Genomic DNA, 6,000 nt, shown 5'->3' with positions numbered 1-6,000 from the left:
ATTTTCTGATCTACACCTTTCAATTACATTCATATCTTGAAACTTTTTATAAGTGAAAAATTTTGCAAAGACTTTGCAACTTTGCAGCTGAGAATATTAAATTGCTAAGCTCTTCATAAATAATGGTGGAATTCAAAAACTTTTCACTTTGCAAAGTTTGGAAAAGTTGCAATGTTCAATGTTGGAATAGGCTCTGGTTCTCTCGTTGTTTTTAGTTGTATTTTACTCAAATCTGGTCAGAAAATAATATTTCTCTTGGCAACTATGTTTGTGGTTTAGAAGAAGAAGAAGAAGAATGCTCAGTATTTCAAGTATTATGAATACACCAGAAAGAAACAAATTCAGTTTTAAAGTCTAAAAATTTATTTTAGGAATCGCCTACATTCTTGTACTTTAGAACGTATAGGTAATAATACGTAAAAGGAAGTCTTGAAATAAGGGCGCGTCAAAAGAGGTGACATCCAAAGTGGTAGGAGAGTACCATAAATATCTTAATGATGGCGGTACTGACTCCGGGTGCGGAGCGCTAGGTTTTGACTTGATGCTTTTGTGCTTCTGTTAAGGTTAGTCGTATTGCTTGTTTATGGAGTGCAGATTGAGAATACGTAGTCGGGTTATAGTTAAGGAGCCGTACTTCCCATTTAGGGAAGGACGAGAAACGCCATACTTTCAGGCATTATTCATTGACTATCTAGGATGTTAAAAAGTAGGTAATACACTGAGTTCTTGCCCTTGTACTTAGCGTGTTTAGGTAATGCAACAGTAAGATGTATCCTCGTGCACGGGAGATGAGAAGTAGCTGTTCTTAACTATTACCCGTAGTCGTAAAAATTATAGTGTTACGATTGAAATGATCGAATGCATATGAAAGAGGACTGCGATAAGATACCTTCCGGTGGAGTAATTCTGTAACTTAACCTATGTTTTATATTCACAAGCAGGGTTAAAAGTGAAGTGGAACACGGGGATACGTCGTTGCTTCACTTGCAAAAAAAAATCTAAGGCATTTCCCCACTTGCTAAAAAATATTGCAATGGACAATGATATGCACAGAAGGCGGCGTGACGTGCGTCCACTGATCTTTTCACACCCACTTTTATCGTTGTTTTCTAGTGTAGGGTTACTAGTTTCAAAACATAAGTACTGTAGAATGATGAAAATGAGTTTTATATAAGAGAGGCGTGTTATTCTATTTTATGGGGGTATTTTGTGATTATGAAGTATGAACTTTTCTTAGCAGGAAATACGTATTGTTAAGAGAGGAATTGATTAATTGGTTCAGATTCACCTTAGGGGTGTTGAGTATAAACACAAACCATCTTTTGCTAGATGACCAAAGTTAAATGCTGGAGAGTAGGTGTAATGTGAAAAATACGTAAAATTTATAGAAAAGAAATGGAATTGTTTTTTTTTTTTTTTTTTTTTTTTTCAGTGAAATCCACGCTAACTAAACAAGTTTAATGTGGCATTTGGAAATGTAGTAAGCATCGTGTTTTTAGTACTATTTGAGTTGAGGTATGCGGATATCAGACATGGGGATATAATGAGGAAATTAGTTCCCCGTATTGAAAGATGGCATTTTGATGTGACAGATGTGATATTTCGATTTTGAATTTTATGAGAATGTATGTTGGAAAAGAGGAGGTGCTATTGCATTTTGTGGTTACTCTAATTATGCAAAATGTGACAAAGGCATTGAAGATAAAGAAATGGAGGAACGGATGCTTATTCAAATATGAACATCATATTGATGGTCTGAAGAAAATGTAAACATCTGGAAGGTTATTTTTCGGAGTACTTACTTCGACACAAACTAATCAGTTGTACATAGTTTCCTGAAGACAGTGTCGGATATTGAAAATATCTAAGTTGCTTTCTGTGCGAATATAGTTAGAACTATAGTTATTTCCAATCGAACCAACTAACCTACGGATGCATCTCCATTCGACCCCTACATCTTCGCCCTGCCGTACCCTTAACCTAGGGGCGGCGATTAGGGGGACAGTTGCCCTCACTGTTTTGAACTGGCTCCTTAGTGTATATAGTTTCATTTGGAAATGTAAAGTTTTTGTACGTATTACTGATTCATAGAAAAAAACTGGTGTCATATATTTGCCGTGCGTGACTACCTATTGGTTATTTGTCTTCCCGTGGAGTGAAAAAAAATGGAGTATGTTTAGTACAAGGGGTCCAGAAGCACGTAAAAACACAAAATTTACAAGAGAAATGAATGATGCAAGTACTTAGACGTAAACATAACGTAACCAAATCTAACGTAAGTTAACCTGAACTAACCTAATATTAGTAGAAATACCAGTTAGCGAATTTCTATCATTATTTTGAAAATTATGAGGGACCCCTACTCTAATATAACATAAACTAAACTAACCGAATGTGAACAGAAATTACCAAGAATGTAACAGTTTTTAGAGAAAAGAGCTGGACCCCTTCTGCGAGACATAGGCCAAAATAGTTACAGGAATTGGGTTTTAATTGCAGTTCAAAAGATTAATATTGCAATTGCGTATTTCTTTAAATGTTGTAGCATACGCTTGTAGTGTTTACTGTCTTTTATTTTCTAAGAGCAATAACATACATTTAATGGCATGTGTAGAATTAAAAATATAAGTTGTTCATTAATCCCCAGTTTCAATATAACTTTCGCAAAACAAGCCTCATTATTCGTTGCTATGATTAATATTGTCCTTTCTATTTATTTGTTATTAAATAATCTGATCGCATAATTTTCCAGAAGTTCATGAGTAAGGAATCAAATCTCTTCTTACATTTTCGTTGTTTAACAGTACAAAGTGTTAGTACCTAGTTGAGTTGCTCTTTCGATTCACTTAATAAAATATGAAATGCGATATACGGTACTTTAACTGAAAAAGATAGTATCCTATTGGTTATACAACTTTATATTAAAAAAAGTACCAGAAACAACCAGGAAAAGTTACATTGATATACAACTATTCAGATCATGTCCCCCCCCCACACACACACTTTTAACATTCAATCGCCGCCACTACCTGAACCGATTAGATACAGAGGTGGATATAGTGAGATCTGTAGTGCAGGGAGCGGAATGAGCGATGCTTAGCACAGGGTCATGGTAAATCGCAGAACTGAATTCAGTTCCCGGTTCAATTTCTAGTCGGACTTTCATTTTTATTTTGGAATCAGTCTGACTTTTACTTCTTTCCACCAATCAAGTAATAGAAGCTTCCAGATTTTGGTAGATTTAAACACGATTAAATAATGCATTTAAATCAATTAATGCTGTCATAAATTATAGTATATACTTCGCTTCTCTACCTGAGGGTTAACTGCTGTATCGCCGGACCAATTTTAGAAAGTTTACCGTGTCAGTTGGAGAATTTAAGTTTGTGAGGAAAAATGAGTGAAAGTCAGGTAAGGGGAATAGTAAAAGTTAAGACAGTGGTATTATTTGTTGGTTGCTTTTGATGTAAGCGGCACTGTATGTAGAGGCGGACGGACTATTTCGCGGAGAGGTACACGTGTTTTACTATACAGATCCATGGATTGTAAAATATACAGAAAAATTTGGGCAAGTCTTTAATTTGTCCATTTCATGTCGAGAACAGAACCCAACCAACCCCTGCGGGGCTTCTAACCCGTTCCTACTACTAATAGTACTCAGGCCCGTATCCAAGGGGGTCTAGTGGGCCGGCCGTCCAAAATTTTCGCTGGCCCCCCTAAAATTTTCATGGTAGGCTTGCAAAAGAATTATAATATGGTGATGAATTATAATATAGAGAGCAACAAAAAGTGGGTAGAGAGAGCAACAGCCAACTAGCAACCTACGCACTTGCCACATTTACATTTGTGTTGCTCAGTCACTGTCAAGGTTTCATGTTTCGCGCGCGTGTTGAAAATTGGTTACGGCAGAACGCAGGCTTTGAGCTGTGGCTAGGTAAACGGCTGTCGTCTGCTTACTCCTGCAACAGAAGGGGAAGGAGGTGGCACATGACAAGGGAGAGTTGACAACAGCGAGCTGTAAGGTTCGTGCGCAACCCGCCCATATTTTTGGCGTTTGCTTTACTACTACTTATGCTATGGGTCCGTATAGTAAAACTGCACGTCTAATAACGTAATCGGCAAGTCTTTATTTCACTCGGACAGTGACTGCAACCAATTCATCTGACCCGATTTCCAGAGTAGTTTTGGAATCATTTCCCAAGAACTATTCAGTTCATCAGAGCAGTCTAGAAACCAGTTACTCGGAACAGACAACCTGTTACTCTCCCCCAGAACTCATTCCTAGACTACTCTGGAGAATAGAAACATCTTTGGGAACTACTTTAGAAACCGGTTCAGATAAATCGATTCTTAAACAACCGCAGTTCATAAATTCTTTAAAATGTGGATCAAAAATAGCCATAAATAAAACTAACATACCTAAATGAAGTGAAAACCAGTTTTTAAACTGACCTAATCCAAAGTATCCATAATCTAAACACGATATTTAATTCTCAGCTAAAAATTTCAAAAAGAAAAAATGTAAAATTTGGGCAGCTTAATTTGGAAGTATGGGGGGGGGGGGGCTGCCGCCCCCAAGCCCCCTAAAATATAGCTGGATAAAATAAACCCTATAAAAATTCATTTCGTAATTTTTAAAAAATGCACAAATGCAAGACAAATCAAGAATAAAAATATCAATTAACAAAAAATACTCACCGGTAATGATATAGAGATACAGCATACTCGTCGACCTCTATATGTAAACCAGCCTCACCTATTAAATCACCTGATTCTTTAACTAGAGTTTCTAAGCAGACTCCCGATAAAACGTTAGCCAATCGGAGGCAATTGTAGTACTTAACGTTTTTGTCGTACTAGAACACTCATGAATAATAAACTCATAATTACTGATTCCGCACACGAAAAAAAAAAAAAAAATAAAAAAATAAAATAAAAAAAAAAAAAATAAGACAAGAACACTTGCCCAATACTCAAGTTCACATTACTGAAAAATGTTCCTTTCCGTACAGACGGCGATTTATTAAAGCGAGCACAGTTTCTGTTATTACTAACTAACTAACTAACATTATGGCCAATGGAACCCGGGGGTTCAATGCCGCGTTCACAAAAGCTCTCCACTGACTTCTATCCTTAGCTAACTGTATCCAGTTTCTACTTTGTGTTCCAGTCTCTGCGAGATCCATCTTAATATTGTCCTCCCTTCTGCGCCTAGGTCTTCCTAATGGTCGTTTTCCTATGGGTCTTCCAGTCAAGACTTTGAAAGCGTTTCTACTTTCTTCTATTCTAGCTACATGACCTGCCCATCTAAGCCTCCTAGACTTGACCCTAACAATGTTGGGTAAACCGTATAAATTATGTAGTACACAGGGTTCCTGTTATTACAAACAAGAAAAGCCAATAAACGTCCATTTTGACCATACGTCGAAAATAGCTTCAAACTTCGATCACAACCATTTAACTCAATTAAACCACACAATGATGCAAAGCGATAACAATATCCGAATCTAATACAAACTTATTCAAAAAAGACAAATTCAAATTCTTTGTATCAAATTCATTAAACGGTTTTTCAGTCGCATTTGCTAACTGTTCATTAGCCATGAAAGGAAACTTGAACTACGTGCTTCCACGTATTATACAACCACACAAAACTAACAGCTGACACACACCGATTACAAGTAGATAGAATAGATCAAGTGACATCACAGTAGCAAACTACTATATGACTAGAGACAGACACCTAGTGGAAAAATATGAACTACCAACAATCTATGTTACAACCAGGGATGTCGCACCAAAGGCACAAACAGTTCCAATAAGTGAGTGAGGCAAAAACAGTTCTAGGAAGTGACTGAACCTATAAGAACCGATTGAAGTCACTATCCGAGTCAAAATCTTGCCACGTAATCTAACGTAACTGAATGTAATCCAACCAAATATAACCGAATGCAGCATATTTTAGTACTTTTATTTTCGATTTTTTTAAAAAAAAAAATT

General features: G+C 36.6%; 1 protein-coding gene across 3 annotated transcripts in view; it reads left to right on the top strand.

The window, feature by feature from the left end:
* Positions 1-252: 252 nt before the first annotated feature.
* The window catches only part of LOC145692867 (uncharacterized), a 52,418-nt gene continuing 46,670 nt past the window's right edge, over positions 253-6,000 (top strand). Inside the window, exon 1 of one of the 3 annotated variants that reach the window (XM_081768395.1) lies at positions 253-406. The gene's annotated coding sequence lies outside the window, so the exon portion shown is untranslated. Of the gene's footprint in view, positions 564-683; positions 707-6,000 lie in introns of those variants that run through there. The other 2 variants (XM_081768394.1, XM_081768396.1) reach the window with 2 other exon arrangements.

Source organism: Thermobia domestica, chromosome 8, assembly GCF_964235325.1.
Source record: "Thermobia domestica chromosome 8, izTheDome1.hap1.1, whole genome shotgun sequence".
NCBI classification, from domain to species: domain Eukaryota; kingdom Metazoa; phylum Arthropoda; class Insecta; order Zygentoma; family Lepismatidae; genus Thermobia; species Thermobia domestica.
Note: the sequence above shows the minus strand (reverse complement) of the source record. Positions and strands in the feature narration are given on the sequence as shown.